This window comes from Lepisosteus oculatus, unplaced genomic scaffold (genome assembly GCF_040954835.1).
Source record: "Lepisosteus oculatus isolate fLepOcu1 unplaced genomic scaffold, fLepOcu1.hap2 HAP2_SCAFFOLD_78, whole genome shotgun sequence".
Taxonomy (NCBI): domain Eukaryota; kingdom Metazoa; phylum Chordata; class Actinopteri; order Semionotiformes; family Lepisosteidae; genus Lepisosteus; species Lepisosteus oculatus.
Window position 1 is genome coordinate 343,895 of NW_027168341.1, and position 22,472 is coordinate 366,366.

At 47.2% G+C, this 22,472-nt stretch overlaps 7 non-coding genes across 7 annotated transcripts; 3 read left to right on the top strand and 4 right to left on the bottom strand.

The window, feature by feature from the left end:
* Window positions 1-2,191: 2,191 nt before the first annotated feature.
* trnas-cga (transfer RNA serine (anticodon CGA)) lies at window positions 2,192-2,273 on the bottom strand. Its single transcript has one exon. It is a non-coding gene; the product is annotated as a tRNA-Ser (tRNA).
* An 11,355-nt stretch (window positions 2,274-13,628) lies between these two features.
* LOC138235167 (U5 spliceosomal RNA) lies at window positions 13,629-13,745 on the top strand. Its single transcript, XR_011188052.1, has one exon. It is a non-coding gene; the product is annotated as a U5 spliceosomal RNA (small nuclear RNA).
* A 391-nt stretch (window positions 13,746-14,136) lies between these two features.
* On the top strand, window positions 14,137-14,251 carry LOC138235152 (U5 spliceosomal RNA). The gene has a single exon (XR_011188037.1). It is a non-coding gene; the product is annotated as a U5 spliceosomal RNA (small nuclear RNA).
* Window positions 14,252-15,010: 759 nt separating this feature from the next.
* On the bottom strand, window positions 15,011-15,152 carry LOC138235140 (U4 spliceosomal RNA). Its single transcript, XR_011188025.1, has one exon. It is a non-coding gene; the product is annotated as a U4 spliceosomal RNA (small nuclear RNA).
* Window positions 15,153-15,382: 230 nt separating this feature from the next.
* Window positions 15,383-15,499, bottom strand: LOC138235158 (U5 spliceosomal RNA). Its single transcript, XR_011188043.1, has one exon. It is a non-coding gene; the product is annotated as a U5 spliceosomal RNA (small nuclear RNA).
* Window positions 15,500-19,849: 4,350 nt separating this feature from the next.
* Window positions 19,850-20,019, top strand: LOC138235204 (U1 spliceosomal RNA). The gene has a single exon (XR_011188085.1). It is a non-coding gene; the product is annotated as a U1 spliceosomal RNA (small nuclear RNA).
* Window positions 20,020-20,655: 636 nt separating this feature from the next.
* LOC138235184 (5S ribosomal RNA) lies at window positions 20,656-20,774 on the bottom strand. Its single transcript, XR_011188068.1, has one exon. It is a non-coding gene; the product is annotated as a 5S ribosomal RNA (ribosomal RNA).
* Window positions 20,775-22,472: the final 1,698 nt, after the last annotated feature.

Here is a 22,472-nt window from a genome sequence, read left to right on the forward strand (position 1 = left end):
TATCATTTCTTGAAAGGGATTGCTGTCCGAATGCACATCTGAATCCCAAACAGAATCTCTAGTAAAATACGATCATTTGTGAAACAGGCAAATGACTGTCTCAGGGGCCCATTCCTCATTCTCAAGACACATGTATGCAGTACGTACACCATGCATTGAGCAATAGGGATTAAAGACACCACAGCTAAGGTTAGAAGTCATTCTGACTATATTCTAAAATATTGGACTCATATTCTTATGATGGCAGACATGATGCTGCGTTTAAAACCGGGGTTAATGGACATTATATGACTGTCAATTCTGTTTTGTTTTGGAGACTCTTGGCTGCCTATATGGTACACTGCAGCGTGAAGGAATTATTTTCCAAAACTGTGTCAGCTCAAAAGTTGTAAGAGAACCTCTCCAGCTGCTTTAACTCTCTTCATTTTTGTCATTTAATTGTCTGTCGGCACTATGTGGCAGCGTTGCATGACAACCCCTCTCACCACGGAAAGGAACCTAACAGCTTTGGTAAGAGAGGAGAAAAGGACCTGGCCAGTAAGGGGCACGAACCCGTGACTTTGGCGTTATTAGCACCATGCTCTAACCAACTCAGCTAACCGGCCTCACGACAGTGGTTCTCTCTGTGCTGCAAAAAATCGAACTCAGGGAATTTCTTTTGCCCTCCTTTGAATAGAAAGCCGTGTAATTCAGTGTACGGGCTTTCTCATGCAGTTTCATGGTTCTTGTAACCCAAATCCTACACTGGCCTGAAGTGCCCCCCATTTCACAGAATTTTTCAGCTGATTTAAAATGTACCTAAAGGAGAAGCATTATTGAAGACGATCAATTACCAAGAGCTTTTGTCAAAGGTTTTGGTGGTCATTTTTAATGACCACAGAGCGATGTGACCTCGGTTTTACATCTCATCCAAAAGACAGCGCCCTTTTACAACACAGTGTCTCCGTCACTATGCTGGGGCATTGGGACCCGCACAGACCTCAGGGTGAGCGCCCCACCGCCGGCACCATTAACACCGCTTCCAGCTGGAAGCTTTGTTTTTCCCTGTAGCTCACCCTCATCCGGGTATTGACCTGGCTCACACCTGCTTAGCTTCAGTGGGTTTTCAGTTGCGAGTTGCAAGGGGATGCAAGTGATGGAGCAGCTAGCTGCAAAAGCCACTGCATTGGCGGGGAATCAAAGCCGAGCCTCCCGCGTGGCAGGCGAGAATTCTACCACTGAACCACCAATGCTCAGAACCCGGGCCTTCAAAAAAGACGCTTTTTTGGTGCTCTGTGCAAAAAGCGTCGACATCTGCTTCCAGCTGTAAAATGCCATTCGCGGACGCTGAAGAACTTATTTGCAAGGGAGCGGGTACAAGCAATTTGGCATTTTAAAACCACCAGGGACACCGAACAGGCGCGCTTCTTTGCTTGCGCCGAAACACAACGACAGGAGGTGGACAACGTAGTCGGCAGGATTCGAACCTCTTTCTGTCTATTATATACTAAATGTTCTCTTGTCTGTCTCTTGTTTGTATAGAACTGAATGTCCCTGACAATGTACTGTTAGTTTTAATTGAAGAACGGCATTTGTGTTCAAATATATCAGACAAGTTTACGTAACTGCTCATGCGACACTCAGTTGTAATTAGTCAAGAAATAAAGTCGAACAACAGCTGCGGGTTTGATTCTGAACGTATCAGATTGCAGCACCTTTTACTTCCATTGACAAATGATAGAGATTCGAAGAGAGATCCTTCAGACCAGCAAGCAAACCCACGGCTATTTCGGTTTTCTATCTAGGCAACGTTGGTGTCTGCAATAGCATACATGAAAGCGTGATGCAATTTCTGTGGCTAAATTTGTTGCACGTCATGCACAGTAAGAGTGTTTCTAACACCAAATAAAAAGTCAACAATTAGCGATCACGCCTTCTCCTCAGTTAACCCACTGAAACCCTTGCTGTTAACAGTTCTTTAATGCATGCTTTACGAGCACCTACATATTGTGTCGGTTCTTTCAGTTTTATTCATTAGGTTTTCAAAGGCATAAGTAGAACACCAGAGGTGCGAACGCAAGATGTGTGGTTATCTGAAGAACTCATTTCCATGGCAGCGGGGCCAAGCTATTTAGTGTTTTTATAGTACCAGGGAAGGAGAAGCGGCACTTCACCTTTGCCGCGCAGGCACAAGGAGACGTGCGGCAGACGCCGTAGTCGGCAAGATTTGAACCTGCATGGGGAGTCCCCAACGGATTTCGAGTCCATCGCCTTAACCACTCGGCCACGACTACAGCGAGTTCACCATCGCCGCATTCCTCCTTTAATCTAACACGGAGTGCGACGTGGCTGCGGAAACCTTTTCAAAGTCGCTCTCCGTTAAAAAAAAATAATACCTTTGACAAAATACGTGCCGGCAGACAGACACGCCTCAGAGGGTTTAAGGCTGGCTTCATGTCGGAATGATAAAGTCTCCCCGTCCGGACATGAAAATGCCACTTTGTTACACACAAAAAAAGAATCAACAACAGAGAAATGCCCACAAGCATTTGAAAAGCCGCACCACGTCGCACTTGAAATAGCTCTTACATTAGTGGTAGACGCAGGAATCGCATTTTTATTTACGCTCTTACCAACGCGATGGAAAGCAAAACAAAGCAAAGCAGAGCAAAACAAAACGAACAAACGAAAACCCTGCACATAACGCCATTACGTGCCCAAGTGGTATTGTACGTCATCCTAGCACTGCACCCCGGGGCATACGGTACATGGGAACGAGCACACGCCACGAATCGTCTCGAATCACTCCCTACAGCTGTAAGGCGCCTTGAAGCGTGCACCCCCAACATTCTTCTTTGCGCATCTGTGAAAGGTAAACTCTTGAGCAAACTCTGAACCAGCTCTAAGGAAACTAATCCGATTAGACGTAACTTTGACTCATCTTTTTACGCTCAGTGCTGGATTGCTCAAACTCCAGCTAGGGTTAGGGTTAGCATTACCACGCTACTTAGACACTTTGTTTACGCTCAGTGCTGGATTTTGGGAACTTCAGGACGAGTGGGAATTTTCTCCTATCTGTCCATTCTGTTTTGTTTTGGAGACTCTTGGCTGCCTATGTTGTACAGTTCAGCGTGAAGGAAACATTTTCCAAAACTGTGTCAGCTCAAGAGTTGTAAGAAAACCTCTCCAGCTGCTACAACTCTCTTCATTTTTGTCATTTAATGTGACACTCGATGTATAACTGGAGCCTCACATATGCAAATGGTGCGGCTCCAGTTCGACACCCAGTTCGACACCACTTTACAGTATATGACAAAAGCATGGCAAACTGTGCCGGACCAGCAGATAACTTCCGCTTATTTTGACCATATTAAACATTGGAAATCTTCCCACTTGCATTTGTGACACTTGATTTTGGCTCCACCTAAGAAACTCTTAAATCTTCTAACACTTTTCTCTTCTCCCGCAACACACTTGTCTGTCGGCACTATGTGGAAGCGTTGCATGACAACCCATCTCACCACGGAAAGGAACCTAACAGCTTTGGTAAGAGAGTAGAATTACCTGAAGAACTGCTTTCCATGGAAGCAGGACCAAGTGATGTAGCATTTTTATAGTACCAGGAAAGGAGAAGCGGCACTTCGCCTTTGCCACAGAGGCACAAGGCGACGTGCAGCAGACGCCGTAGTCAGCAGGATTTGAACCTGAGCGGGGAGTCCTCAATGGATTTCAAGTCCATCGCCTTAACTACTCGGCCACAACTACAGTGAGCTCGCCGCCGCCGCATTCCTCCTCCGGAGTGCGAGGTGTCTGCGGAAACCTTTTTAAAGTCGCTCTCCGTTAAAAAAAAAATACCTTTCACAAGATACATGCCGGCAGACAGACACGCCTCAGAGGGTTTAAGGCTGGCTTCACGTTCAAATGATAAAGTCTCACCGTCCGGATGTCAAAATGCAACTTTGGCAGACAGAAAAAAAACATCAACAAACCACAAATGTGGACAAGGATTTTACAAGCTGCACCACACTGCACTTTCAAAAGCATTTACATTCGTGTTAGACGCAGGAATTGTCCTTGTTTTGCGCGCTTACGAACGCCATACAAATAAAACAGGTCTACGGGTCTGAAACCTGCTCCACGGAAAACAGTTCTGTTGCGCTTTTGATCAAAGGGAGATTCTCTGTTCTTACTTTTTCATGACATAACACCCAAAGGGGCTTCTTTGGAGCTGGATTCCAACCAGCATCCTAAAGTTTCTTGGTCGTATCCTTTACAGTCCTCTGTTCGGTCGACATGGAACAGAAGGGGGCAGCTTTCCTCACACATACAGTGCAGTTCTGCATCAGACCTCTAACTCGTTTCCTTAGCTTGGATTTAAGCCACGAAGCAGGCTTCTACTGTATAAACGTCTAGAGGAATCACAAACTATTTGAGAGGCCATCATCCCAGGGGGAACTGACAAAGTCTATCCCTAAACACCTAGCGCAGTCTCTCGAGAGACTGTCAAAAATCGCTTTCTCCGTTTGTGCTGCAAGTAAGTGAAAATGCGGTCTCAACCCAGAGCCACTTGGCAGCAGCGGCACGTAAATACTGTTACTGCCACTGCTCGATACCGACGTTAGCCTACTATACCATGTTCAGCCACCGCTAAAAAATGTACAGCTCTAGTACTGGAGCAAACAGAAGGAGAGCCAACATCTAACAGGCACACGTGTCAGACATAGAGAGCGCCGAGGATGGGATTCAAACCCATGCGTGCAGAGCACAATGGATTAGCAGCCCATCGCCTTAACCACTCGGCCACCTCATCAATGAAACTGGGCTGTCCAGACACGGGTTGGCACGCTCCAGATGATCTTTTTCTTTTTTTTCCCTCGTACTCGAGGGTCCTTTTCCTGTTCCACATGCGATTTCAACATTTTCCTTGGGAGATGTCAAGCCAGCAAGCCACTGCTGTGGTTCAGTGGCCAGTGTGGAGTTCAGTGGCCCTGTTGTACACAGAAAGCACATTGAGCTCCTTGGACATGAAAAGTTCCAGATAAAAGCCATTTGTAATCCTTTCTCTTGGTGTCGATGTTGCTATTGTATGTAAAGGTGGCAACTTGCTCAGCGAGCAGGCGGAGCACACACCGAATGCAGATGTGTCTGAGTGGTGTGTCCAAGTGGCTGCAAAAAAACAGTACTCCCGGGGTGCCGTGGCTTAGTTGGTTAAAGCGCCTGTCTAGTAAACAAGAAATCCTGGGTCCGAATCCCAGCGGTGCCTTTTTTTGTGCTGTGTTCTCGAACAGAACTGGTCATTATGGACAACCGCATACGCCTAGACTTAATTAAATGCAAGTATTCATTTCCTGTCTTGAACGACTTGTTTTTCTTAAAATGGATGCAACTTGCAAAACATGAAATACAAACCTCGCTAATCAGCGCTCGCGGCTGGCAAAAAAAAAAGAAGTCAGCAATGTTTTTTTTTCTTTAACCTTAACCCTGCTAATGGAGAAGAGTTAAACGACCGAGTCTATGCAGCTTAAACGGTGCTCACGTCGGGTTCTTAGCTGAAAGGGTGATAAATCCCGCTCACCCCAGTCCTTAATCTTTTAAAAGGATACAAAATTGAACCTAGTCGCCACATCACATACATCCTGTTCAACGATAAAAAGGTGACATCTATCCTTGATCCAGAGTAAATCCCACGTTGAGGGCATATTTTTTTCCACTTTACCATGAGTCGGGCTCGGCTGCACAGAGGCGAGAGCAGAGCAATGAGGTCACGGGGACAGGAGAGCCACACGCTGGCGGTTTAAACACGCGGAAGAAAACTGAGGGATCCACAGTATGTGGACCCTCCGTGCGCCATCAGTCCGCACTCCGGACTCTGAATCCTGCCATCCGAGTTAAGATCTCGGCGGAACCTGAGGCGCAGTTCTTTCTTAAAACGTAATCTGGTGAGCATTTCTAGAATCGTACTTGTATAGATGCAGCCTTTAATGTGTTGCTAGGTTAAAATTGATGACTTCTTGAACTTCAGTAGGCAACTGCCCTCTTGATTTTGGATTTAATTTCTTTATTACAGGGGCGCTTTTATGAAGACCGAGTCATGTTCAGGTACTTTGCTTGATGGAGGAAGCATATTTCGGACTCTGTGATCTGCTCACCTGGAAAGGTCTGCTGTACTACTACAAGAGAGAAGTAGAGTCTGGAAGAATGGACAATTTTATGATGCTTTGGAAGATAATGTTTTTTTTTTTCTTTGAAATTGAAATGAATCAGAATATCAGTGCAAAAGACAAACTCTTGGTTTGGTTTAAAGAGATATGGTTTTAAAACAGACAAAATGTAGAAAACAGGTGTTTCTCACTTTTGGAAGAGAATGGACCGGGGGTAATATTTTACAAGTTATATAATAGTAAAATATTATATAATAGGGGTAATAGTCGCGAGGGGCTTCAGCTTTTTCGTGCTTAATATGGTGCGCTGTGGCCACGGCAGATATGGGATCTATAAAAGCCGAAAATTCTCCGATCATTGCCTGACACAGCTCCTCAAAGCTATTACAGACCTCAGGTCCTTGTCTAGACATCCACTCGTGGACCGCTCGGCTGGTAGTTTTCCTTACTAACATAGCCTTTTCCTGTTCGGACGCTTCGGGCATAAACTGCAAAGTATATCTCAGCTCATCAATGTAGGTCTCCACATTATTCCCTGACACTGTCGGGTCAAACCTTTCTACATCTTTGGCTAACTGCCTCAGGGAGTGGAGGTTAATTTTTACAGTTTCTCCGTGGGCAGGGAGACGGCCGTGATCAGGAGCAGGGGGTCTATGCCTGAATTGAATCGCCCTTGCGTCTCGCGCAGGACTCGGCGATCTCCCCCATGCCGATCCGACCACAGACCCTGGCCGGGAGAAACCTCCTGGGTGAGCGCTCCGGGCTGCTAGGTGGGCTGGCATGTAAGTGGGATCTAGCCTGTTTTGCTTCCAGTACGGCAGCATCTAACTCCTTTTGCCTTTCCTGGCTGAGCTCATTTAAACTCTCAATTTCTTTTTCTTTTTCTTTCAAGCTCGCTTCTAGGTCTCTCCTAGCTACCTCAGCCGCAGTTTCTCTAGCAGACAGGTCATCTAATTTACCTAAAACTTCCCTGAGTCTGTCTTCACTTTCCTCACTTTTCACTCTCTTTTCTCTGATTATATCCAACAACTCAACTCGCTCCGCCTTATATCTTTCTAGCTTTCCCTGAAGCGTTTGAAACTTTGTCAGCTCGGACAAAGACAGTTCCAGCTGTTTAGCTAGATTTAAGGCGAAACTAGATAGGACCTGAACTGCGTTCACAGACCCTCCTGTGTTAAGCTGGTTCGCTACCTTAGCTACTAAATCTACTTGCAGCTTCTCAATATCATCAAAGTTCAACTTTTCGATACCGCTCCAGTAACCAGGATTGTCGTCGCTAGAAATAGTACTTATAAGCGACTCCACTTCAGACATTTTAGCAGCCATTGTCATTACGTCAGAGAAACTTTAAGAGTATTACTTTTTTTCCTTTTACCAAAATACAGTATGGAATCTAAACACCCGAGCAGATGGATTTCCAATCAGCACACGTTACACTAAACGCTAGAAAACAGGGGGATTTCTTTACGCAGTTATCAGCACACCCGGTATTCGCGTATAAAAGCCACGGTGCTGTGCTGAACTTGAACTCACAGCAACATCAGTTATTCTGTGCGATTGAGTCTCATTTCATTCTAAACTCGCCCACCCAGGGACGCCATTAAATGTAGTGGTTTGATGGGTTTACTGAGACACTTATTAATTGTAGCAGTAATCACGAGGTTGTTCGTTGGGGCTTTTAGAAAATCAATCGCCAGAACAACTAACAACGCACACACACGGGTTCAATACACGAGATACATTTATTAATATAAATTGTGCACCAAACATATACTAGTCTGCCTGGATACGAGCGGCAGACCTTACTGTGAGGGTTATCAATATACAAGATATATAATCTCGAAGAGATGCAAACACAAAGAGATACACAACAGAGAATATATGTCAATATATATCGTTCGGTTACCAAATCGCTAATCAGTGTTATTACCCATTGTTACTCTAAACTCGGAAGTAAATACATTACTCATGAATTAAATTGATAACAACTTGTGTTGAGGTACAATTGAATTCTCGAGACGCAATGTAGAACATGGGGTTAACTTATCCACTGTGTATGGATTTGGAATTTCCCGGCACGAACACCAAACCAGCTGACAAACTCTGTTGCAGCCTCTGTTCCAGCGGTTGTCCAATGGGCGTTGTGTCGGCGTCCTCTGGCTACCAGCCAACCAGTCAAGGTGCAGCTCGGAGTAGGACGGGCGGAGGAATCTGACTGCGGCGCGCAGGGCAGTCGTTGCTCCGAGGGGATCTACCAGCAGTCCGGCTGGCTAGTAGAAAGTCTCTATGCACAGAGTGTGACCGCGAGTCCTCACAAGTCACTCTTTTGCCTGGGAAGAAACTGGTTCGTTCCCGGTCCAGCGCTGCTTCTGAATAAGCTATTCAGGTTGTCGACGAGGGTCCAACTGTAGGCTGCCGTTGATCAAACGGAGCATTCACGTTAGTAGAATTCTGAGTACGTACGGGATGCTTGGCCTCGCGCTTAGAACAAAGTCCAAGTCCCTATGCAGACAACAGCAGTTGTCACGTGATTGTCTCTGAGGATGCGCGAAAATGGCCAAGGAGAGCCCCGATCTGAGCTTGCGCTCCCTTTTTGACCAAGACACAGATGTGTGCTGATTGGTTGAGAGTTTGGCGGGCATTGGAGACCCACGTGGTATTACCACGCCCTGCCAGTCCCTGATTGGTTGGTCAAGGTGAGATATAAGTCACTTACTCTTGACACTTAAGAATGCAGTCCAGATGTCCATTCAGCACTCCCTAGACAGATAGGCGCCAATGGATGACCATTGATCATGATAGCCAGGCTTAGCTAAGTGCATCCCTGTCTGGGAGCTGTTCCCTATCAAAAGAAAACAACTTAAATCAGTCTGCATGAATACTTTCTCTGTGGCTGCACCACAGAGATGGGGGGTGAGATGGGGCTTCATTTAGGACAGCATACCAACGCTTAATTCTGTCTTATTAACAAGCATTGCCGCTACACTTGTATCCCAACTTTTGCAACTCGCAACTGAAAACCCACTGAAGCTAAGCAGGTGTGAGCCAGGTCAGTACCAGGATGAGGGTGAGCTACAGGGAAAAACAAAGCTTCCAGCTGGAAGTGGTGTTAATGGGCGCTCACTCTGAGGTCTGTACGGGTCCCAATGTCCCAATATAGTGACGGAGAAGCTGTGTTGGAAAAAGGGCGCTGTCTTTTGGATGAGATGTAAAACCGAGGTCATAGTGCTCTGTGGTCATTAAAAATGACCACCAAAACCTTTGACAAAAGCTCTTGGTAATTGATGGTCTTCAATAATGCTTCTCCTTTAGGTACATTTTAAATCAGCTGAAAAATGCTGTGAAATGGGGGGGCACTTCAGGCCAGTGTAGGATTTGGGTTACAAGAACTATGAAACTGCACGAGAAAGCCCGTACACTGAATTACACGGCTTTCTATTCAAAGGACAAAAGAAATTCCCTGAGCTTGATTTTTTGCAGCACAGAGAGGACCACTGTTGTGAGGTCGGTTAGCTCAGTTGGTTAGATGGTGGTGCTAGTAACGCCAAGGTTGCGGGTTTGAGCCGCGTACGGGCCAGGTCCTTTTCTCCTCTCTTACCAAAGCTGTTAGGTTCCTTTCCGTGGTGAGATGGGTTGTCATGCAACGCTGCCACATAGCACCGACAGACAAGAGTGTTGCGGGAGAAGAGAAATGTGTTTGAAGATTTAAGAGTGTCTTAGGTGCAGCCAAAATCAAGTGTCACAAATGCAAGTGGTTGGATTTCCATTGTTTAATATGGTAAAAATAAGCGGAAGTAATCTGCCGGTCCGGCACAGTCTGCCATGCTTTTGTCATTTACTGTAAAGTGGTATTGAACTGGGTGTCGAACTGGAGCCTCACCATTTGCATATGTGAGGCTCCAGTTATACATCGAGTGTCACATTAAATGACAAAAATGAAGAGAGTTAAAGCAGCTGGAGAGGTTTTCTTACAACTTTTGAGCTGACACAGTTTTGGAAAATGTTTCCTTCACGCTGCACTGTACAACATAGGCAGCCAAGAGTCTCCAAAACAAAACAGAATTGACAGATAGGAGAAAATTCCCACTCGTCCTGAAGTTCCCAAAATCAAGCACTGAGCGTAAACAAAGTGTCTAAGTAGCGTGGGAATGCTAACCCTAACCCTAGCGTAAAAAGATGAGTCAAAGTAACGTCTAATCGGATTAGTTTCCTTAGAGCTGGTTCAGAGTTTGCTGAAGAGTTTACCCAGTGGGCACTGATTCGTCGAATATACGTATATTCACGGCGAAAATACGGCTATACGTATATATACGTCGCCTCGACGTATAATCAAAGTCGAATTGCAACCGTAAAATCGACGACATTAATAAACGCATATATAACGTCGAAAACACATCTAACACAGTGCCTGAGGCTTTTTACTGTATGTATCGTGTGTGCCGCAACTAGGAGTATACGGCACTCTGCACAGTGTACGAAGTAAATTATTTTCGCAGTAATTAATTTACACGTGTATAATAAATATAGTAAATATAATAAATTAATTACTGCGAAAATTACTTCGTACACTGTGCAGAGTGCCGTATACTCCTAGGTAAGTTAGGTACATCTTTTTGCCCAAAACTGAAGGGGCGACATTCCTCCCTCCCCCCGTGATGCCAGGCCTGTCCCCATCCTATTCCATAATGTCATTATACTGTATATAATACCATACAACAGTGACCGATCCTTACTAACTGCATGCGTTAAAATTGCACATCAGCTCATAGCAGGGGGCACATAGCCGCGATGTATTATCAATGTTAAATTTCAACCATAATATCGACAACATTAATAAACGCATACGTTGAGAAAATATCGAACCCAGCATATTTTCCGGTTATATACCACAATGCATTGCTAGTATTCCTTGGTCACCATTTTGGACACGTTTTTCAAACGTAGAAGTATATCCGCAAATATCTCAGCAATCCTCTTTTGACGAGTAAGTATGAACAATAATAATACTATCTGAATACATACAGATCTTTCTTAATATTATTTTGATTAAAATAGTAAGTGAATAAGCAAAAAATGGCACATAAAATAGTGGAGCTTTTTAAACGTCTGTACTTACTGCGCCCCATAAGAAATCGTTTGTCCCCGTTCAAAAGAGGTTGTGCGATGTCCTGCAGCGTTCGCAAAGCAAACCTTTGACAGTTTGAAAAGAGGAATTTATTCTGCTTCCTGTGCGTGCAGTAGTTACAAAGTTGAACGTCTTTACACGATCTGCTGCAGTTTTCAGTGGGCAGGCGTTGTCAAATGGCTTGGAAAAACGCACTGTGTTTCGGCTCGGCAAACATCGTGAGCAGTGTCCTGCATGTTTTCTGTGTATAGCTGTCTTTTAACGCATACAGAATTCATTCGAAATGGGGAATGGTGTGAATGGGGAAGATGACACTAAATCGTTTTGCCGTTTCTCTATTCTTATTCTATGTTGTACTTTCAAACTTTGGGTACTCTTTAATTAGGACAGACTTTATTGCTCAACTTCTATGATGCAAGCCAAATTTTATACATTTATTTCAGCTTTGAGCTTAGTAAACCGTTCATTTTTTAGATTATACTAAAGAAGATATTAATCATCATTAATTTGGGAAGTAATATTATATAATTTTCTCCTAGCTGCGGTGCTGAAGTCCCGCCCTAAATCAGCAGAAAAAGAAATAAAGGAGCACGCAATGTGTTACTTGAAGAATGCATATGCAAGGCAGGGGGCCAGGAGATCTGGACACTGAAAATACTAGGTTTTTGGTTCTAACTGTTAGGACAATTACACAGGGTTTGCAAATAGTGGACAAAAATCGTCTTAACTTCCATTGTAATATTTTTTTTCTTGGAAATATAGAAGTTGTACATTTTAAAATGTATATTTGAATCAAAATGTGGTTTTGAGTTAGTGTGTTAATGTAATTAGTTTGTGTTTGCCGTTACTATACTGTATATTGCCATATTACCAGAATTTGTAGCTGAAGTTTAAGACTAGTTGTGTTTTTTATGATTATTGCCCATATGTTGATTGTTGATTGATTGTATACAATGTATAATTTGAAATACATATTTTTCAGGTGTGAATGTGTATTTTCAGAATAAATTTCTAAACCAAATCATTGGGTTGATTTACTAGTTTCTACACCTGTAAAACCTAACTTTGATGTATAATAGACCTCTACCCATATACGTATAATAGACCTCTAAAGTTATCCGTATAATAGACCTCTAACCATATACATATAATAGACCTCTAAAGTTATCCGTATAATAGACCTCTACCCATATACGTATAATAGACCTCTAAAGTTATCCGTATAATAGACCTCCAACCATATACGTAGAATAGTCCTCTAAAGTTATCCGGAACTCCTACCATATATGTATAATAGTCCTCTAAATTTATCCGTATAATAGAACTCCAACCATTTACGTATAATGAACATCTAATCATAGACGTATAATTGACGTATAACAATAGACGTATATTAGAATTTCATTCTAGACGAATTGCAGACCACATTTAGACGTCTAAGGTATGCGTTTAATAGACGTATATTATACGTCTTTTGCCCACTGGGTTACGTCTCAACAGAAACGCTCTTTAGCTCTTTCAGTGTTATGCAGAGAACAGCGTCTGTCGAGATCACTTTTGAGTCAGCGCGAAACGCCGTGTGCTGTCAGTTTGATTTCATATTGCTCGTAGCGGCGCCCGGCTTTTGTCTGTCAAACGTTAGGTTGCGCTTCTTCATGCTGCATCGTCGGCATGAGTGGAGCTTTTTAAACGTCTGTACTTACTGCGCCCCATAAGAAATCGTTTGTCCCCGTTCAAAAGAGATTTTGCGATGTCCTGCAGCGTTCGCAAAGCAAACCTTTGACAGTTTGAAAAGAGGAATTTATTCTGGTTCCTGTGCGTGCAGTAGTTACAAAGTTGAACGTCTTTACACGATCTGCTGCAGTTTTCAGTGGGCGGGCTTTGTCAGATGGCTTGGAAAAACGCACTGTGTTTCGGCTCGGGAAACATCATGAGCAGTGTCCTGCATGTTTTCTGTGTATAGCTGTCTTTTGACGCATACAGAATTCATTCGAAATCATTGATTTCTCCAATTATCAAGGGTCCCTTAAAGGATGAGTCAAAGTAACGTCTAATCGGATTAGTTTCCTTAGAGCTGGTTCAGAGTTTGCTCAAGAGTTTACCTTTCACAGATGTGCAAAGAAGAATGTTGGGGGTGCACGCTTCAAGGTGCCTTACAGTGCGTTGTTTCCGACACAGTGTGGCCGGGTGTTTTCCGAGTTATCGCACGGATTGGGCACGCCCACAAGCCGAGAGCCGCAGGCGATGAGCCCGGGGCTGAACGGGCCCCACTGGCTAGTTTGTAAGGCCAGGTGCATTGCCAACCACGACCGGCAGCGCAGAGGCTTTGAAGGCGGTCTGGGCTCCTGCAGCTGTGCAGCCACGCACTCTGGTTTCTCTTCATCTCGTACAAATCTTTCGCCTTTTATTAAAGATTTCCGTGGAGAGGAGCATGAATAAGTTCCATGCAATTTTTGTGCTTCCCTGCCTTCGGGTGGGGCGCAGCCTGGCTGGTCAAAGAGAGAAAACAAAAACGTTCGCAATCACTCTTGTTATGGCAATTGTGGCCGTCTGCTCCGCGAGTCCTCGGTCTCCGGCTGTCTGATTGGCGCTCTTTTCTTTGGGGGGCGGGAAGTGTCCGGCCGCAGGGGATCTTGGGACCTCGCTTTGCATAGCGGCTTCCCAGAGTGCGTCGTTTCCGGCACAGTGTGGCTGGGTGTTTTCCGACTTATCGCACGGATTGGGCACGGCCGCAAGCTGAGAGCCGCAGGCAATGAGCCCGGAGCTGAACGGGCCCCACTGGCTCGTTTGTAAGGCCAGGTGTATTGCCAACCATGACCGGCAGCGCAGAGGCTTTGAAGGCGGCCTGGGCTCCTGCAGCTGTGCAGCCATGCACTCTGGTTTCTCTTCATCTCGTACAAATCTTTCGCCTTTTACTAAAGATTTCCGTGGAGAGGAGCATGAATGAGTTCCCTGCAATTTTTGTGCTTCCCTGCTTTCGGGTCGCGGGCAGCTGGGCTGGTCAAAGAGAGAAAACAAGCACGTTCGCAATCGCTCTTGTAATGGTGATTGTGGCCGTCTGCTCCGTGAGTCCTCGATCTCCGGCCGTCTGATTGGCGCTCTTTTCTTTGGGGGGCGGGAAGTGTCCGGCCGCAGGGGATCTTGGGACCTCGCTTTGCATAGCGGCTTCCCAGAGTGCGTCGTTTCCGGCACAGTGTGGCCGGGTGTTTTCCGAGTTATCGCACGGATTGGGCACGCTCGCAAGCCGTGAGCCGCAGGCGATGAGCCCGGAGCTGAACGGGCCCCACTGGCTCGTTTGTAAGATCTGCGGCAGATCGTATAAAGACGTTCAACTTTGTAACTACTGCACGCACAGGAAGCAGAATAAATTCCTCTTTCAAACTGTCAAAGGTTTGCTTTGCGAACGCTGCAGGACATCGCACAATCTGTTTTGAACGGGGACAAACGATTTCTTATGAGGCGCAGTAAATACAGACGTTTAAAAAGCTCCACTCATGCCGACGATGCAGCATGAAGAAGGGCAACCTAACGTTTGACAGACAAAAGCCGGGCGCCGCTACAAGCAATATGAAATCAAACTGACAGCACACGGCGTTTCGCGCTGACTCAAAAGTGATCTCGACAGACGCTGTTCTCTGCATAACGCTGAAAGAGCTAAAGAGTGTTTCTGTTGAGACGTAACAAGCTTGTTTCTTTCTACCATGATGTTACCATGACAAAATCTGTCTTTAAACACCTTGCTCAGTCTCTGACGAGACTGTCAAGAATTGCTTTCGCCGATTGTATTGCAAACCGGCGGAAGCGGGGTATTGGGAAAAGTTTTCAACTAGCAATAATCGCGCATCGGCTAAACCTCACAGGCTACGATACTGCCACTGCGCAAAGCTGACGGTTGCCAGGCAACCGCGTGGATCCTATGGAAATCGTTATCAATCGTCTCATGGCATGTCGTTGCTGTAACGCTTCATATTTGCGGCCGGACACTTCCCGCCCCCCAAAGAAAAGAGCACCAATCAGACAGGCGGAGACCGAGGACTCGCAGAGCAGACGGCCATAGTCGCAGTAATAAGAGCGATTGTGAGCGGTTTTGTTTTCTCTCTTTGACCAGCCCAGCTGCGCCCCACCCGAAGGCAGGAAAGCACAAAAATTGTATGGAACTCATTCATGCTCCTCTTCATGGAAATCTTTAGTAAAAGGCAAAAGATTTGTACGAGATGAAGAGAAACCAGAGTGCGTGGCTGGACAGCTGCAGGAGCCCAGGCTGCCTTCAAGGCCTCTGCCCTGCCGGTCGTGGTTGGCAATGCACCTGGCCTTACAAACGAGCCAGTGGGGCCCGTTCAGCTCCGGGCTCATCGCCTGCGGCTCTCGGCTTACCTGGCAGGGGAGATACCTTGATCAGCCTGTAGTTGGAGTAGTTGGATTGTTTTCTTGTTTTGTGGAAGCAGTGTTTGTTTTGCAGTTTGAGATGGCAACCTTTGGATCCCGCAAGAATGCTGTACGTTTTGAGCTTTTGGATGACCTGTTCATGGATCGTATGCAGTTCAGCAGAAAAGTGTTACAGAAGGAACTTGGCTTTGAACCTCGGCACTTGGATTTCATCTTTGCTCTCCCAGGTCAGAAAGCATTTGAGGTTGTATTTGGTACCTATCCTCTGTTTGAACAATGCGTGGATGTGTTTGAGGCAAAAAGAGGGAAAGTTCCTGCACTTGAGAAGATCAACTTGCAGCCTCTGACACAGAGAGAGAGGAAAACGGTGCATGTTGTTATGTTCTCGGAACTGGCAAAGACGGAGGACATTCACACCTGGCTTAACCAGTACTGCACCGTCCACCATGGAACTGAGGTTAGAGATGTTGACGGTATAAAAACAGGAGCAAGGAAATTCGAGGTTCGCTTACTACCGGACAATGTAAATGGAGGCTTAAGGCACCTGCCCTCTACAATCCGGCTGGGCGCCTGCAATGGCTATGTTTTTTATGTGGGACAACCAAAGGTGTGTCGGCGCTGTGGTGCTGTGGGACACCTGGCATCTTCCTGCACTGTGAAATGCTGCAAGACCTGTGGCAAACAGGGACATTTAGCCTCTGACTTTTCAATGCTGCCAAAGTGCAATTTATGTGGCTCGGAAGGACACGTTTTTAAGAACTGCCCTCACGCCTACGCCAATAAACTCAAAATGAGAAAGGATGAGGCAGTGCTTGTTTCAGCCAAACCGGCCCGAAAAGCCAAAGCAAACAACAAGTCAAACAAAGAACCCTTGTTGGACAAAGAGTCTCAGCCTCCAGCCAGGATCAGTCCTGCTGTGGCTCCGGGGCCGGTGGAAGAGAAATCCACTACGCTCCCACAACCGCAGACTGCACCAGACAAGCAAGGGTGGAGCTACTCAAGGCACTCTCTCCCCTATTGTTAAGTAGCACAGACGTGATAGTGGGAGGGGATTTTAATTGTATCTTAGAGCACACAGACAGGCAGTCTAGCTCTCCGATAAAATTGGATTCCAGCTCACTGGCCCTGCAAAACTTAGTTCAAGACTTTAAACTCTCAGACACATATAGATGTATATATCCCACAACAGCAGGATATGCATGGTCAGGGAGGAATAGCAGCTCCAGAATTGACTATTGCTTTGTCTCAGAGAGAGTGAAAGTTGTTGGGGTCACTCTTCAGCCTGTCTTCTTCTCAGATCATCAGGCTTTAGGGTGTAGAGTGGAACTCCAGGGCGGGACTGTCTTTGGCCCAGGCCTCTGGAAACTCAACACAAAGCTGCTAGAGAACGAGGGGGTAGTATCCCGCTACAAGGAGAAACTATCACAGTGGCTGTCCTTGCAGTGTCTGTACGGGTCAGTAGGAGAGTGGTGGGAGGAGGTGAAGATGAGGACAAAGACCTTTTTCATGGCTGAGGGAAGGAAGGCTGCTGCCAGACGGAGAGGAGTGCTAGCCAGGAAACAGAGGCAGCTGCAGCGTCTCTACACGATGCTGCACAGTGGCTTCGATGTGCTCGAGGATATCACCCTTTTAAAAAAGGACATCCGGAGCATAGCCGAAGAAAGTAGTCGAGGAGTGCTGTTAAGAGGCAGAGTGCAGTTCTTGGAAGAAAATGAGAAGTGTACTCGCTTCTTTTTCAGGAAAGTGGTAGGCTCCAAGTCTGTCATGGAAAGTGTAGTTGATGAGGAGGGACGAGAGAGAACAGAGCCGAGTGCTATCCTCTCCTGCACCGAGGCCTTCTACTCAAGACTGTACAGCTCTACAGAGGTAAAGGATGAAGAAATTCATTTTTTTACCTCAAAGCTAGAAAACGTTTTGAGTGAAGAAGATAGGGAAGTACTTGAGAGGGATTTGACAGTAGAAGAGCTGAGACAGGCTATGGAGAGCTTACAGAAGGGGAAAACTCCAGGTGCTGACGGGCTCCCTAAAGAATTTTATTGCACCTTTTGGGATCTGCTTCAGGATCCGCTACTGGTCCTATTCGAGGAAAGATATAAGACAGAATTGCTGCCTGACTCCTTAAGAGAAGGCACTATCTCTCTCTTGTTTAAGAAAGGAGCAAAAAATGACATAAAGAACTGGAGACCCCTCAGCCTGTTAGGCGTGGACACTAAGATCCTGTCCAAAGCCCTTTTCCTGCACCTACAAAATGTAGTGGCCTCACTGGTAGGGAAAGAACAGACTTGTGGGATAGCAGGACGCCTGATGAGCGACAACCTGGCCTTGTTGAGGGATGTCTGTCTGTACTCTGAGGATCGCTCCCTCCCTCTTTGCATTTTAGGTGTAGACCTAGAAAAGGCCTTTGACCGCCTAAACCGGCAGTACTTAACATCGGGACTTGAGCACATGAAGTTTGGCCCCATCATGAGAAAGTGGATTAACCTGCTGTACACAGGTAGCAACAGCAGAGTCATGGTTAATGGCAATAGATCACGCCCCTTTGAAGTCTGTTCAGGGGTGAGGCAGGGCTGCCCATTATCCCCCTTGTTATGCGTTTTGGCTATGGAGCCCTTAGCCTGTGCCTTGCGCCAGGATCAGGCCATTAATGGGATACCAGTGCCTGGAAGTGGGGGAGGAGAGGTAAAGACATCTCTATACATGGATGACGTCACCCTGCTCCTCTCTGACAATGCCTCAATTAGCAGAGCTCTGCAGTGCTGTGATCGGTTCTCTTTGGCTTCCTCCGCAAAAATTAACACATCTAAGAGTGAGATTTTTTATCAGAACTGGAGGGAGCCAAAAGAAGGACATGATCTCAGGCTGCAAGAGAAGAGAATTAAGGTCCTGGGGGTGTATTTTGGAGAAGAGATGGGAACAGTAAATTGGCAGAACAAATTGCCAATCTTAAACAAAAAACTGATGCAATGGAAGGACCGAGACCTCACCATGACAGGGAAGGTGCTGGTCATCAAAGCCGAGCTCTTGCCTGTCTTGAATTTTCTGGCTTCTACCTTCCCAATCCCACACCGTGTTGCGGCGGTGATGAGGAGATTGATGTTTCAATTTCTATGGGGTGGGAAGCAGGAAAGACTCAGAAGGGAAATAATGTACAGGCCGCTACCCTCAGGGGGGAAGTCTGTCCCAGATATTGCTACGAAGCTGCTGTGCATTTTCCTGGCCTCTGTGCTGAGAGGCTTTGCAACAGCACCTGCAGCGCGTACCTGGACTTATTTTTCCAGGCTCTGGGTAGGTAGGGAGGTGTTCAGAGTGTGGGGTGTCAGACCCAAGCTGGACGTCCCACTCTCTGACACATGCCCTGCAATTTATGGGACAGTTAAAAGTTTTCTAAGATCTCACCCAATTGGCCATATTCCCCTCCGAGATGTCAGCGTCCAAAAACTGGAAGATTTCGTTGCACCCCAGAACAATAGGCAGACCCATGTGGGCATTTTAACATCAGCCCAAACAAGGAAGGTGTGGAAACACACATCCTCTAAGTTTCTGTGCAACATTCACAGAGATTTAGCCTGGAGTGTCGTCCACCAGTGCTTACCGGTACGAACTTTCTTGTACCGTAGGGGCCTCACCCCCAGCCCTCGCTGCGTTAGGGTGGGCTGCGGCGAGGAGGAGACTGTATCCCATCTCCTGTGGTCCTGCTTTTTTGCTAAGGCCTTCTGGGCACAGTTTGAAGATTGGTTGCTGGCTCTCTCGCCCCAATTTACCCTGACCGCTGCTTTCGTCATATACGGCATCTCTCCTGTCAAACTTCCTCCTGACGTGTTTGACAGGATCTGGGCCGTGGTGAACAGTGGGAAAGTTGCCCTGTGGAGAGTGAAGAACATGGGGCTGTTCAAAGGCATCGAGATCCCAGTCAAGGCAGCAGGTAGCCTGGCCCTGTTCATCACCCGAGAGAACTATTACCTCAGAGATCTGTGGAGAGAAGGGAGGGAGGAAGCAGAGAATCTGTGGGAAATAGAGAGCATAGGTCAATATCTCAAGAAACTGTGAAAAACATTATCAAGTTTAAGTAAAGAATGTGATTTGCACCAGAAAAAAAGAAAATTGTTGCTATGTAACTGTCAAAATGTAATGAGATGTGATCATATATACTGTTTTAAGTATGTATATGAATGTAAAGCTTTCTGATTTGTGATGTCCTGTATTTTTTTGTGAAAAGAAAATAAAGTTCTTAAAAATCGAAATCGGTTCACCCAGGGCGAGGCTCGGCCATTGCACTCCGGCTGTGCTGACCCCTGCGAATTCCCCAAATGTGGGAATCTCGACTGCATAATTTCTGGTAGTTGGGGACTGCGTTCGCGCTCTCCCCTGATGTGCTTGGTCCAAAATCAGATACGGGAGGGTTAGGACACCACGAGCTGCGTGGCTGCGGAAGGATCCCGGTTCGAAAGGAGTCGACGCCGCTGCTGGTTCTCGCTGGCTTTTAGTTAGGGGTCCGGAGAAGCATCTCAAGCTAGTTCCACTACTCCTTCCGGACGTTCATTCCCTTTTCAAAGTCAGTCGTTTTGCTATAGTCTGCGTTCTTTAGGCTGATTATCGAGGTTAGCCTTTATTTGGTCATGGGGGGCCTCGGTACTGTATGCTGAGTCTAAAGACAGTTTCACCCGTTTTCTGATTGCTCGGTTCTGTACCAGTGCAGACATGTCAAACAGTGAATGGCTGTACCTCTATTGTATCCGTGCTCAATGAATGAAATCGGTAACAAATGAATATATGTCTAGTTATACGAAAAACGAGTGGTTTATCGACTCATCTTCATTTGCAGATTTAGAGGCAGCTTCGATATTCGTTTTACAGACGGGTTTTTTTTTTGGAATATGGGTCACACACATGCCACAGCAACAAAACATCTCTAGAGATGAGGCTATAGATCACCTTTCCATCCTGCAGGTTTTCCTCCCAAAGCCTACGGCACCAACGGCGACCCCTGCTGGCCGGGAGAGCAAAAGCTAACAGCACCTGGTATTCCCAGGCAGTCTCCCATCCAAGTACTAACCAGGCCCGACGCTGCTTAGCTTCCAAGATCAGACGAGATCGGGCGTGTTCAGGGTGGTGTGGCCATAAGCGAAAACCCCGGCGCCTGACTCGCTACTTGAAGCTGTGTGTGGCGGGGGTTCCGTGCCCCCCGAGCGGGACTGAAGGATCGTTCGTGTGCAACTCTTTGGAAAGGAGCTGCTTTCCAAATCGCATTGCGTGCCTGGATGTTGGCGAATGCGCTCCCTTGTGTTGGCTCGTCCCGCACTGGAGGAGGACAAACAATCTGCACGGAGGAGCACCAGGCAAGTCTTCACCAGACAAAAACCTCCAGTGCACAGCACTCTGGAAACATTTCGGGGCTTTCGCGTGTTTATTTCAGCACGTAAAGCGCACCGGTCCAACACGTCGGCCGCGTGCGCGGCGCCTCCGCCCTCTTGTGGCCTTGCGGCGTCAGAGCAAGAGGCTCCTTCTCGCTGCCCTTCCGCTGTGTTGCAGGACCCGGAGCGCGCACTTTGTGGGGGGCGGGGGACCGCGTTCGCGCTCTGCCCCCGGTCTCTTGCGCGAGTACTAAATCTCACGGACAGGGGGGCCTCGTCATTGATTGTTACAGGTGAGACGGGGATTAGGAGGAGACCCCGACTGATGTGTAAAGGGGAGCACTAACACCAGAGGGACACCCCCGGCGTCTCTTTTTGAGAGACGCCCTGGGGTTTCCTAATGGCCAAGGAGGGTCGGGACCTCGGTTTGACCTCTGTTTGTGCAGCAGAGTGTCGCCATCAGGAGGCTGGGGCGTAAGAGAGCCACACAGCCCGCAGGGTGAGCGCTCCCAACTGGTCCCAGTCACACCTCTTGCAGGAGCAGCAGCAACCGGAGCTTTTCCGGGGTGGAATCTCCCATCCGGGTGCCGGCCAGGCTCACACCTGCTGGGCTGCCCCGGGGGTGAGCCCAGTTGAGAGTCGCAGGGCCAGATCTAGTCACCGGGGAGAAACGATACAAGTGAAGGATTGCTCGGCTCTCAGCACTTGAAAAGACCGACAAATGTCTTGTTCCCGCCGGAGCTGAATGTACCCGCATGTGTGGTGTCGTCTTCTTCCCCCGCCCCGCTGTGTTTGCTGTATTGTCTCTGAAGCCGGCCCCCCCGAGACGAGACGGGCTGTTCCTGTGCCCCAATTAACACTTTACAGGTGCCATTCCCCGGTATTGTGGCCATTGTCGGTGCTCACACGCGATAAGATAAGGCGGAGGAGAGCGGGGCATGCCCAGCGGCAGACATTCAAGGAGGGGGCAGTGCGAGGTGAGGTGAGGTGCGACACGCCGGAGCCCCAACGCAGCTAATGCGGAGCACTTTTTGGACTGGCATCGAAAGGACGTGTGCGCACGGAGCAAGCCTTCCCTGCGGCGGAGCGCGGGAACTTTCTCCCCCCCTCCCGCTGCAGGGGTTTTGTGCACTGCAGCGGTGCCGAGAGAAAAGCACAGAAGGCAGCAGGCTCTGGAGAGCAGGTAAGAGATGGAGCCTTGTGGGCAGGCGAGCAGGCCCGTTTTTTGGAAATTGCTGAAAAGGTTTGTTCGGTGTGTGGCAGGCGCACGTCGCGAGCTTGCGTGGCGATCTGCCGGTCTGGAGTTATGCAAATGAGGCCGAATTGCATCCCGGGACATGCTGCGAATGCGCAACGGCGACTGCAGATGTGTAGGAAACGGCGCGCTCGTTTTCTCGTTTTGCCCACACTTTTGAGTGTTAGTGTGGCGTGTGAGTGTGTGAAAGAGTGGGCCCAGCAGGAGGCGGTGGC